This window comes from Lepus europaeus, chromosome 21 (genome assembly GCF_033115175.1).
Source record: "Lepus europaeus isolate LE1 chromosome 21, mLepTim1.pri, whole genome shotgun sequence".
In the NCBI taxonomy this organism is placed as follows: Eukaryota; Metazoa; Chordata; class Mammalia; order Lagomorpha; family Leporidae; genus Lepus; species Lepus europaeus.
The window spans coordinates 53,926,539-53,940,392 of record NC_084847.1 but is presented as its reverse complement, the minus strand read 5'-3'; the positions used below and the strand labels follow the sequence as shown (position 1 = coordinate 53,940,392).

Below are 13,854 nucleotides of genomic sequence, written 5' to 3'. Positions count from 1 at the left end.
CTTTGAGGAGAGAAGGAAACAGACCCTCTCATGCACTGTTGTTGAATGTGTAAAAAGGGGAATCGCGCAATGTTAAACAAATTTATATGTGCATTTACAATCTGACACATTCAACTCCTGGAAGTTTGTCTCCCCAACACCTGGATAAATATCACATATCTGGACAAACTAATTCACAGTGGCATTGCTTGTACAGAAAAGATCTGAATAGGACCAAGTATCCTGTGATAAGACACATTTTTGCAATGAACATTGGACAGCAAATTTAAAAAGCTGTACTAAGACTCAACAGTATTCTGCCTACAATTAAGCCTTCGGCACACACACAGACTGAAAGTTAAGGGGTGGAAATCGATATACCATGGAAACGATAGCCAAAAGAGAGCATGAGTGGCTATACTTCTAACAGACAAAAGAGACTTTCAGTCAAAATCTACAACAGATGACAAAAGAGGTCATTATAGATGATAAAGGAGTCAATTCATCAAGAGAATATAACAGGTCGGCGCCACAGCTCAATAGGCTAATCCTCCGCCTGCGGCGCTGGCACCCCGGGTTCTAGTCCCGGTTGGGGCGCCGGATTCTATCCCGGTTGCCCCTCTTCCAGTCCAGTTCTCTGCTGTGGCCCAGGAGTGCAGTGGAGGATGGCCCAGGTCCTTGGGCCCTGCACCCGCATGGGAGACCAGGAGGAAGCACCTGGCTCCTGGCTTCGGATTGGCGCAGCGCACCGGCCACAGTGGCCATTGCGGGGTGAACCAACAGAAAAGGAAGACCTTTCTCTTTCTCTCTCTCTCTCTTTCTCACTGTCCACTCTGCCAATTATAAATATAAATGTGCCTAATACTGGGGCACCTGAATATATAAAGCAAATTAACAAAACTGAAAGAAGAGATGGCAGTATAGTGATAGTTGAGGACTTCAATATCCCAGTTTCAACAATGGATAAGTCATCCAGACAAATTCAATAAGGACAGTGGATTTGAATAATACGCTATACCAAATGTCCTAACAGACATATCCAGAATATCCAACCCAACTGAAGAAAAATACACATTTGTTTTTCTCTACCACACAAGAACATTCTTCAAGACAAATCATAAATTGGCTCACAAAACAAGTCTAGACAAAGTTAAAGAGACTACAATCAGCTCAAGTATCTTTTCTGAATATAGTGGTATGAAACTAGAAATCGACAATGGAAGGAATTTGGGCAAATTCATAAGTATGTGGAAATTGGGGCTGGCATTGTGGTACAGTGGATTGGGCTGCCACCAGCAACCTCAGCAACCCATATTGGAGCACCTATTGAAGTCCTGGCTGCCCCGCTTCTCATCCAGCTTCATACTGGTCTGCCTGGGAGGGCAGGAGAGGATGACCCAAGGACTTGGGCCCCTGCCAACCATGTGGGAGACCTGGATGGATTTACAGGCTCCTTGCTTAGACCTAGCCCAGCCCTGGCCATTGTGGCCATTTGGGGTGTGAACCAGCAGAGGGAAGACGTCTCTCTCTCTCTCTCTCTCTCTCTCTGGTGTGAACCAGCAGAGGGAAGACATCTCTCTCTCTGTGTGTGTGTGTGTGTGTGTGATGTGTGTGTCCCTCTCTCTCTAACTCTGCTTTTCAAATAAATAAAAATAAATCTTTAAAAAAATGATACCACAGAAATACAAAGGATCGTAAGAGACTACAATGAACAATTATATACCAACAACTGGGTAACCTAAAAGAAATGGATAAATTCCTAGAAACATACAACCTATCAAGATTGGATCATGAGGCTGGCACAGTGGCTTAACAGGCTAATCCTCCACCTTGCAGCGCCGGCACACCGGGTTCTAGTCCCGGTCGGGGCACCGGAATCTATCCCGGTTGCCCCTCTTCCAGGCCAGCCTTCTGCTATGGCCCGGGAAGGCAGTGGAGGATGGCCCAAGTGCTTGGGCCCTGCACCCGCATGGGAGACCAGGAGAAGCACCTGGCTCCTTGCTTTGGATCAGCGAGATGCGCCGGCTGCAGCGTCCATTGGAGGGTGAACCAATGGCAAAAAGGAAGACCTTCCTCTCTGTCTCTCTCTCTCACTATCCACTCTGCCTGTCAAAAAAAAAAAAAAAAGATTGGATCATGAGCAAATAGAAAATATGAACAGATTGGGGCAGGCACTGTGGCACAGCAGGTTAACGCCCTGGCCTGAAGCGCCAGCATCCCATATGGGCACTGGTTCTAGTCTAGGCGCCAGTTCAAGTCCCGGCTGCTCCACTTCCAATCCAGCTCTCTGCTATGGCCTAGGAAAGCAGTAGAAGATGGCCCAAGTCCTTGGGCCCCTGCACCCACTTGGGAAACTCAGAAGAAGCTCCTGGCTCCTGGCTTCGAATCGGCGCAGCTCCGGCTGTTGCAGCCATCCGGGGAGAGAACCAGTGGATGGAAGACCTCTCTCTGTGTCTCTACCTCTCTCTGTAACTCTGTCTTTCAAATAAATAAAATAAATCTAAAAAAATATGAACAGATCAATAATGAGTTAGGAGAGCAAATCAGTAATACAAAACCTTCCAACAAAGGAAAATCCAGGACCAAATGACTTTTTTTAAAAAAAAGATTTATTCGCCCTGACCGCCTCTCTCCACGGTCCCAGCCTCGGGGAGCGCGCGCGGGCACTGCAGCGGCGGCGGCAGCGGCAGCGACGGCGGCGCCCTGACCGCCTCTCTCCACGGTCCCAGCCCCGGGGAACGCGCGCGGGCACTGCAGCGGCGGCGGCGGAGGAGGCGGCGGCGGCGGCGCCCTGACCGCCTCTCTCCACGGTCCCAGCCTCGGGGAGTGCGCGCGGGCACTGCAGCGGCGGCAGCGGCAGCGGCGGCGGCGCCCTGACCGCCTCTCTCCACGGTCACAGCCCCGGGGAGCGTGCGCGGGCACTGCGGCGGCGGCGGCGGCGGGGGCCTCCCGAGCGCCTCCCTCCACCGCCCCAGTCCCGGGGAGCGCGCGCAGGTACTACAGCGGCGGTGGTGACAGCGGTGGCCGCAGCGATCCTGTGGCCCGGCTGGCCCTAGGCGACAGCGCCTAAAGAGGAAGATCACGGGAGAAGCCCCAGGTGGTGTCTTGGATCACCAGCTGAGACAAGGCTTCAGGAAAAGATTCAAGGAAAAACTGCAGAAGAAACGCTTCCAGATAACCAACTGCGGGAGACGACCCGCAAAATCTACCCAGCGCGCTTTTACACAGCCTTAAACCTCAAGAAACAAGCATAGCTCTCTGGCCACACCCATCACAGCCCCGAAGGCTCCAACAAAGCAGACAGCTCACTTAGAGGCATAGTATAACGAGAGAAAAAAAAAAAAAACAAAAACAAAAACACCACAAATTATCTCTAACATGCCAAGCAAGAAACATAGAAGCGGAGGTACCAAGAACAAGGAAGGCACTATGACGCCCCCAAGTGAACAGGACACACCAATGCAAGATTATGAAGATGAAGACATAGAGGAACTGCAAGAAGCAGATTTCAAAAAATTGATAAGAACATTAAGAAGTTCTCAAAAACAAATTCTTGAACTACAGAAATCCTTAATGGACAAGATAGAAAATCTCTCCCGTGAAAATGAAATATTAAGGAGGAATCAAAATGAAATGAAAAAACTAATGGAACAGGAATTCTCGATAGTGACAAAAAACCACAATGAAATGAAGAACACAATGGATCAAATGGCAAACACATTAGAGAGCCTTAAAAACAGAATGGGTGAAGCAGAAGAGAGAATATCGGAATTAGAAGACAGAGAACAGGAAAGGAAACAGTCAAATCAAAGAAAAGAAGAAGAAATTAGAAATCTAAAAAACACTGTCAGGAATCTACAGGATACTATTAAAAAAACCAACATTCGGGTTCTAGGAGTTCCTGAAGGCATGGAAAGGGAGAAAGGATTAGAAGGCCTTTTTAGTGAGATACTAGCAGAAAATTTCCCAGGTTTGGAGAAGGACAGAGACATCCTAGTACAGGAAGCTCAGAGAACCCCTAATAAACATGATCAAAAGAGATCCTCACCACGACACGTCGTAATCAAACTCACCACAGTGAAACATAAAGAAAAGATCCTAAAATGTGCAAGAGAGAAACGCCAGATTACTCTCAGAGGATCTCCAATTAGACTTACAGCTGATTTCTCATCAGAAACCCTACAAGCCAGGAGAGAATGGCGAGATATAGCCCAGGTACTAAGAGAGAAAAACTGCCAGCCCAGAATATTATATCCTGCAAAGCTCTCATTTGTGAATGAAGGTGAAATTAAGACCTTTCACAGCAAACAGAAATTGAAAGAATTTGTCGCCACTCGTCCAGCCCTGCAAAAGATGCTTAAAGATGTGTTACATACAGAAACACAGAAACACGGTCACCAATATGAAAGAAGGTAAAGGAAGGAAACCTCACAGCAAAAGATCACAGGAATCTCAAACCAGATATCAGAAAATATCTTTGGCAAATGGCAGGGCAAAGTTACTCCTTCTCAATAGTCACACTGAATGTTAATGGCTTGAACTGTCCAGTTAAAAGACACCGATTGGCGGATTGGGTCAAGGAACAAAACCCATCCTTTTGCTGCCTACAAGAAACCCATCTATCCAACAATGATCCATACAAGCTGAGAGTGAAGGGCTGGAAAAAGATATACCATGCCAACAGAAATGAAAAGAGAGCGGGCGTAGCCATCTTAATATCAGACAACATAAACTTTACCACAAAAACTGTTAGGAGAGACAAAGAGGGGCACTATATAATGATTAAGGGATCCATTCAACAGGAAGATATAACGATTATCAATGTATATGCACCTAATTACAGGGCACCAGCTTATTTAAAAGACTTGTTAAGGGACTTAAAGGGAGACTTAGACCCCAATACAATAGTACTGGGGGACTTCAATACTCCACTCTCAGAGATAGACAGATCATCAGGACAGAAGATCAACAAGGAGACAGTAGATTTAAATGACACTATAGCCCAAATGGATCTAACAGATATCTACAGAACATTTCATCCTACATCTAAGGACTTTACATTCTTCTCAGCAGTACATGGAACCCTCTCTAGGATTGACCACATACTAGGCCATAAAGCAAGTCTCAGCAAATTCAAAAAAATTAGAATCGTACCATGCAGCTTCTCAGACCATAAAGGAATGAAATTGGAAATTGGCAACTCAGGAATCCCTAGAGCACGAGCAAACACATGGAGATTGAACAACATGCTCCTGAATGAACAATGGGTCATAGAAGAAATTAAAAGAGAAATCAAAAATTTTCTGGAAATAAATGAGGATAACAGCACAACATACCAAAACCTATGGGATACAACAAAAGCAGTGTTAAGAGGAAAGTTTATATCAATAGGTGCCTACATCAAGAAATTGGAAAGGCACCAAATAGATGAGCTTTCAAGTCACCTCAAGGATCTAGAAAATCTGCAGCAAACCAAACCTAAACCCAGTAGGAGAAGAGAAATAATTAAAATCAGAGAAGAAATCAACAGGATTGAATCCAAAAAAACATTACAAAAAATCAGCCAAACGAGGAGCTGGTTTTTTGAAAAAATAAACAAAATTGACACCCCATTGGCCCAACTAACTAAAAAAAGAAGAGAAAAGACCCAAATCAATAGGATCAGAGATGAAATGGGAAACATAACAACAGATGCCACAGAAATAAAAAGAATCATCAGAAATTACTACAAGGACTTGTATGCCAGCAAACAGGGAAATCTATCAGAAATGGAAAGATTTTTGGACACATATAACCTCCCAAAATTGAGCCAGGAAGACATAGAAAACCTAAACAGACCAATAACTGACACAGAAATTGAAACAGTAATAAAGGCCCTCCCAACAAAGAAAAGCCCAGGACCAGATGGATTCACTGCTGAGTTCTACCAGACATTTAGAGAAGAACTAACTCCAATTCTCCTCAAACTATTTAGAGCAATCGAAAAAGAGGGAATCCTCCCAAATTCTTTCTATGAAGCCACCATCACCTTAATTCCTAAGCCAGAAAGAGACGCAACATTGAAAGAGAATTACAGACCAATATCCCTGATGAACATAGATGCAAAAATCCTCAATAAAATTCTGGCCAATAGAATGCAACAACACATCAGAAAGATCATCCACCCAGACCAAGTGGGATTCATCCCCGGTATGCAGGGATGGTTCAACATTCGCAAAACAATCAACGTAATACACTACATTAACAGACTGCAGAAGAAAAACCATATGATTCTCTCAATAGACGCAGAGAAAGCATTTGATAAAATACAACACCCTTTCATGATGAAAACTCTAAGCAAACTGGGTATGGAAGGAACATTCCTTAATACAATCAAAGCAATATATGAAAAACCCACGGCCAACATCCTATTGAATGGGGAAAAGTTGGAAGCATTTCCACTGAAATCTGGTACCAGACAGGGATGTCCTCTCTCACCACTGCTATTCAATATAGTTCTGGAAGTTTTGGCCAGAGCTATTAGGCAAGAAAAAGAAATTAAAGGGATACAAATCGGGAAGGAAGAACTCAAACTATCCCTCTTTGCAGATGATATGATTCTTTATTTAGGGGACCCAAAGAACTCTACTAAGAGACTGCTGGAACTCATCGAAGAGTTTGGCAAAGTAGCAGGATATAAAATCAATGCACAAAAATCAACAGCCTTTGTATACACAGGCAATGCCACGGCCGAGGAAGAACTTCTAAAATCAATCCCATTCACAATAGCTACAAAAACAATCAAATACCTTGGAATAAACTTAACCAAAGACGTTAAAGATCTCTACGATGAAAACTACAAAACCTTACAGAAAGAAATAGAAGAGGATACCAAAAAATGGAGAAATCTTCCATGCTCATGGATTGGAAGAATCAATATCATCAAAATGTCTATTCTCCCAAAAACAATTTATACATTCAATGCAATACCCATCAAGATCCCAAAGACCTTCTTCTCAGATCTGGAAAAAATGATGCTGAAATTCATATGGAGACACAGAAGACCTCGAATAGCCAAAGCAATCCTGTACAACAAAAACAAAGCCGGAGGCATCACAATACCTGATTTTAGGACATACTACAGGGCAGTTGTTATCAAAACAGCATGGTACTGGTACAGAAACAGATGGATAGACCAATGGAACAGAATAGAAACACCAGAAATCAATCCAAACATCTACAGCCAACTTATATTTGACCAAAGATCCAAATCTAAACCCTGGAATAAGGACAGCCTATTCAATAAATGGTGCTGGGAAAATTGGATTTCCACATGCAGAAGCTTGAAGCAAGACCCATACCTATCACCTTACACAAAAATTCACTCAACATGGATTAAAGACTTAAACCTACGACCCGAAACCATCAAATTATTAGAGAGCATTGGAGAAACCCTGCAAGATATAGGCACAGGCAAAGACTTCCTGGAAAATACTCCAACAGCACAGGCAGTGAAAACCAAAATTAACTTTTGGGATTGCATCAAATTGAGAAGTTTCTGTACTTCAAAAGAAACAGTCAGGAAAGTGAAGAGGCAACCAACAGAATGGGAAAAAATATTTGCAAACTATACTACAGATAAAGGATTGATAACCAGAATCTACAAAGAAATCAAGAAAATCCACAAAAACAGAACAAACAACCCACTTAAGAGATGGGCCAAGGACCTCAATAGACATTTTTCGAAAGAGGAAATCCAAATGGCCAACAGACACATGAAAAAATGTTCAAGATCACTAGCAATCAGAGAAATGCAAATCAAAACCACAATGAGGTTCCATCTCACCCCGGTGAGAATGGCTCACATTCAGAAATCTACCAACAACAGCTGCTGGAGAGGATGTGGGGAAAAAGGAACACTAACCCACTGTTGGTGGGAATGCAAACTGGTTAAGCCACTATGGAAGTCTGTCTGGAGATTCCTCAGAAACCTGAACATAACCCTACCATACAACCCAGCCATCCCACTCCTTGGAATTTACCCAAAGGAAATTAATTTGGCTAATAAAAAAGCCATCTGCACATTAATGTTTATTGCAGCTCAATTCACAATAGCTAAGACCTGGAACCAACCCAAATGCCCATCAACAGTAGATTGGATAAAGAAATTATGGGACATGTACTCCATAGAATACTATGCAGCAGTAAGAAACAACGAAACCCAGTCATTTGCAACAAGATGGAGCAATCTGGAAAACATCATGCTGAGTGAATTAAGCCAGTCCCAAAGAGAAAAATATCATTTGTTTTCCCTGATCGGTGACAACTGAGCGCCAAAGGGGAAACCTATTAAATGAACACTATAAGCAACAATGAACTGATCAGCTCCTGTCCTGACTTTAGATGTACAATGTAATATTTTATCCTTTTTGGTATTTGCTGTTATTGTTGTTGTTCTAGTACTGTTGGTTGAACTCAGTAATTAACACACAATTATTCTTAGGTGTTTAAATTTAACTGAAAAGAGATCCCTGTTAAATCTAAGAGTGGAAAAAGAGAGGGAGGAGAGGAACAATTTGGAACATGCTCAATCGGACTGGCCGCAAATGGTGGAGTTGGAAATGTGCCAGGGGATTCCAACACAATCCCATCAGGATGGCATGTACCAATGCCATCGCACTAGTCCAAGTGATCAATTTCAGCTCACAATTGATAGCTCTGATAGGTCTAAGAGTCAAAGAGATCACACAAACAAGACAAGTATCTGCTAATACTAACTGATAGAATCAAAAAGGGAGAGAAAGATCCAACATGGGAAGTGGGATACACAGCAGACTCATAGGATGGCAGATGTCCTAAACAACACTCTGGCCTCAGAATCAGCCCTCAAGGCATTCAGATCTGGCTGAAGAGCCCATGAGAGTATAGCAGGCATGGAAAGCCAAGATACCATGGAAAAAAAAAAAAAAGACCTAAATGAATGATCTCTGTGAGTGAGATCCCAGTGGAAAGAACGGGGCCATCAAAGAAGGAGGTACCCTTCTCCGAAGGGAGGAGAGAACCTCCACTTTGACTATGACCCTATCGGAATAAGATCAAAGTCAGCGAACTCTAAAGGCTTCCATAGCCCTGGCAACTCATGACTAGAGCCTAGGGAGATTACTGATGCCATGAACAGGAGTGTCAAATTGTTAAGTCAGCAACAGGAGTCACTGTGTACTTACACCCCATGTGGGATCTGTCCCTAATGTGTCGTTTAAAGCCAAGTGATGCTATGACTGGTACTGAAACAGTATTTTTATACTTTGCGTTTCTGTGTGGGCGCAGACTGATGAGGTCTTTGCTAATTATAGACTGAAGTGATCTTCTGTATATAAAGAGAATTGGAAACGAAAAAAAAAAAAAAAAGGAAGGAAAAAAAAAAAAAAAAACAACCTGGTGTTAAAATGGAAATGGCATAGAAAATTAATTAATTTGAAAAAAATTTTTGTAGGATCTCTGTCTTTAATGTGCTGTACATTGCGATTTAATGCTATAATTAGTAATCCAATGGTAGTTTTTTCACTTGATGTTGCTATGTGGGCAAAATGTTGAAATCTTTACCTAATGTATACTAAACTGATCTTCTGTATATAAAGAGAATTGAAAATGAATCCTTACACGAATGGAGGGAGAGGGGGAGCGGGAGGGGGGAGGGTTGCGGGCGGGAGGGAAGTTATGCGAGGGGGGAAGCCATTGTAACCCATAAACTATACTTTGGAAATTTATATTCATTAAATAAAAGTTTAATAAAAAAAAAAAAAAAAGATTTATTTATTTATTTGAAAGTCAGAGTTACACAGAAGAGAGGAGAGGCAGAGAGAGAGAGGTCTTCCAACTGCTGGTTCACTCCCTAGATGACTGCAACAGCTGGAGCTGTGCCAGTCGGAAGCCAGGAGCCAGGAGCTTCTTCCTGGTCTCCCATGTGGGGACAGGGGCTCAAGGACTTGGGCCATCTTCTGCTGCTTTCCCAGGACATAGCAGAGAGCTGGATCTTCCTTGGCAGGAAGAACGAAGCTAGAGGCATCACTTCCTGATGCCAAAATAGCAAGTTATCTGAGAAAGAAATTAAGAAAATGATCTCATTTACAATAATATAAAAAAGAATAAAATTAGGAATAAATTTAACCAAATAAGTGAAAGTCTGTGTACTGAAAATTTGAAACATTGATGAAAGAAAATAGATAAGGCACAAATGAAGAGATAGCCCAAGTCTGTGGCTTGGAAGAATGAATATTGTAAAAATGTCCATACTACTCAAAGAAACCTATAGATTCAATGCAATCGCTATCAAAATTCCAATGACATTTTCACAGAAGTAGGAAAACAATCATAAAATTCATATGGAACCATGAAGAATGAAGCTAGAGGCATCACTTCCTGATGCCAAAATATATTACAAAGATGTAGTAATCCAAACAATATGATATTGGAACAAAAATAGACACATAGACCAAAAATAAAGAGTCTCAAAATAAGCCTAAGCATTTGTGGTCAACTAATTTTTGACAAGAACATTAATTGTACACAATGGGGAAAGGAGTCTCTTCAATAAGTGGTGTTGGGGTGTGGGATGCTGTGGCACAGTAGGTTAAGCTGCCATCTGCAACCCATATGGGCACCTGTTTGAGTCCTGGCTGCTCCATTTTTGATCCAGCTCCCTGCTAACGTGCCTGGGAAAGCAGTGGAATGCTCTGCACCTATGTGAGCAACCCAGAAGAAGCTTCTGTCTCCTGACTTCACCCTGGCCTAGCCCCAGCCATTGTGGCTATTTGAGGAGTGAACCAGCAGATGGAAGATCAATATTTCTCCCTCTCTCTCTCTCTCTCTCTGTCTCTGTCTCTCTGTAAATCTGCCTTTCAAATAAATAAATAAATCTTTTTTTTTTAAAGAAGTATGGCTCATGGTTATTTCTTAGAGTTCACAGAGTGCCACCATGATACACACAGATTACTTTCTGGTACCAAGGGGGAGAATCATAACCGTACCATGTTGGTGGTAGGGACCAGATTGCCATTCCCTGAACCAGTCAGTCTTATCACCACTGATGATAAACAGTCAAATATGATGCGCCTCCCAAATGGGCTGAAAACAGAGTGTACACAAAGGCTGAAGTTGAATATCTCCAAATTCCAGTACAGCAACCACAAGAAATCAAGGACAAACTAAATGTCACCATAATGAAGCAACTGGGCAGCTCCAGAAGGTGGAGCATTGGGCAGAACAGTTGGCTCTGATTCCTCCAAAAACAAGAATCAAGATAAGAAGCACAGGCAGTCAGATCCTGGAATGGGTCATGGCTTTAGCAAACAATTCCAACCTTGGATAGACCCAGAGGAGCTGGAAATTTCTTTCCACACAGAAACCTGCACACAGATGTTTATAGGACCTTTGTTCGTAATTGTCAAAACCTGGGAGCAATGTCCTTCAGTAAGCTAATAGATAAACAGAGCAATGCTTCCAGAGTTTGGATTATTCAAGGCTAAGAAGAATTGAGCCATCAAGTTACAGAGGAAACTTAAGTGTATATTACTGACATAAACCAATGGGAGAAGATGTGTACTGTACAACACCAATTATATGACACTCTGGAAAAGGCAAAAAACCCTGAAGACAATAAGATCTGTGTTTTTCAGGGTTTTGGGTGCTGGAGAGGAAGAGATGAACAGGCAGAGCACAAAAGATGTTTAGGGCAGTGAGAACCCTCTGGATGACGCTGTTCTGGTGGATACTTGTAATTATTCTAAACCCATAGAGTATACAACACCAAAAGCAAACCTTAATGCAGACCATGGACTTTGGGTGATCGTAATGAGCGACAATGATGTGCCAAGGTGGGTTCATCAATGGTAACAAATTGTATCAGTCAGATCTGTGTTGCTTTAAGGAGCCTCTTGTGGGGAGGAAAAGGTTGATTTTGGCTTACAGTTTAAAAGTCCACAGTTCAAGATCAGAAGGGCTCATTAGTCTGGCATCTGGTGGAGGCTGGCAATGGCGGAGCAGGTGCAGAGGAATGATCACCTGGCGATTTGGCAGCAGAGAGAGACACAGGAGGCATGCCTGGCTTGTGTAACCAACCCTTTCATGAGAACTGCCCTCTAAGGACAAGCCCCTGATGACCCCAAATCCTCTCACCAAGCCCCCACCCCCAGATGCCATCATTAGCTCAAGTCTCCACCCTGAATCCATCAACCATGAGCATGAGATGTTGGAGTTTAAATATCTGCATGAGTTTAATTCATAACACAAACGTACCGCTTTGGTGGAGATGTTAAAAATAGAGGGCATCTCTCTCTCTCTCTCTCTCTCTCTCTCTCTCTCTCTCTCTCTCTCTCTGTCTCTCTCCAGTTTAATTCATAACACAAACGTACCGCTCTGGTGGAGATGTTAAAAATAGAGGGCATCTCTCTCTCTCTCTCTCTTTCTCTGTGTGTGTGTGTGTGTGTGTGCGTGACGGGGTAGGTGAAGGATATATGAAAAATCTCTGTATCTTCTTCTCAAATCATGCTGTGAATTTAAAATTGTGATAAAAAAGAAAATTTTAGGTGACCAGCATTGTGATGCAGTGGGTCAAGTCACCAGTTGCAATGCCAGCATCCATATCAGTTTGAGTACTGGCTGCTTTGCTGCTGGTCCAGCTCCCCACTACTGTGCCTGGGAAAGCAGCAGAGGATGGCCCAAGTACTTGGACCCCTGCCACTCATGTGGGAGACCTGGATAGATTTTCTGGCTCCTGGCTTTGGCCTATCCCAGTCCCAGCCATTGCAGTCGTTTTCAGAGTAAACAAGTGGATGGAAGAATTCTCTATCTCTCTCTTTTTGTCTTTCAAATAGGTAAATCTTAAAATGAAGTTTAGAAAACCCAATTTTATGGACTTTTAAGGAATAAGTCAGGAAATTTGACTTAATGGAATAGCAGATTTAAGCAAATGTTCAGGCTGAAAAGGAAGGGCACAAATGCTCTGATCACAGATTGGTGATGGGGAAACAGACACTGCTTGCTCTGATTTGATCAGTGCGCACTGTGTACTCATACCTGTGCTGTGTGCCAAATTGCAACCTGGAGGCACATGCCATTATTGCATAAAATGACATAGATCTCTAAACGTATTTTTCAGTTATTCATTTTGTTAGATGTGGTAATCTTACTTGGGTTATGTATTAAAATATTCTGAGTTTTATACATTGTGTTTCTTGATTCCATTAACTTTTTGAAGGCCCCTGGTAGGTCATAACTTGTCAAATTCTCATTTTAAGCACATAATATTCATTTTAGAAAGAGAGAGAGAGAGAGAGAAAGAAATCTGTCCATTGGTTCACACACACCCCCAACTGCCTGTAACAGCTGGAGCGGGCCGGAACCCAGAACTCAATCTGATCTCCCAGATAAGTAGCAAGGACCCAAGGACTTGAACCATCACCTAATGCCTCCCAGGGGGAATGTTAGCAGGAAGCTGGACTTGCAATGGAGTGGGGACTTGAACTCAGGCACTCTGTTAAGGGATGTGTGCACTCCAAGGAAGGGAACCTTGGATGATACTGACCATGGTGACGATACAGTGAGTTTCCAAGCTTTTTAGGAATCCAAGAAAGTATCTGAGCTTCACATTCAAAATTGGAAATAATAGGTAGCCTTTCCTCCAATAGATGGCAAGCAAATACTACAATTTGCTTCTTGATAATTTTATGACTGAGTTTATAGAGATTATGGTCACTGAACAAGGGCCCAATCTGATGGGCAACCTGGCTGGTATTTCTACTCTACCTTCCTACTCCCCAAACATCTCTGACACTTTTACCATCATCTCTGTACTGACTGTCTGGGACATAATTTTACTTAAAATAACTGCTAAAGCTG

The 13,854-nt window shown here is 42.7% G+C and overlaps 1 protein-coding gene across 1 annotated transcript in view; it reads right to left on the bottom strand.

Moving 5' to 3' along the window:
* The window catches only part of LOC133750552 (NXPE family member 3-like), a 36,698-nt gene that overhangs the window by 3,728 nt on the left and 19,116 nt on the right, over positions 1-13,854 (bottom strand). The gene's annotated exons all lie outside the window — the stretch shown is intronic.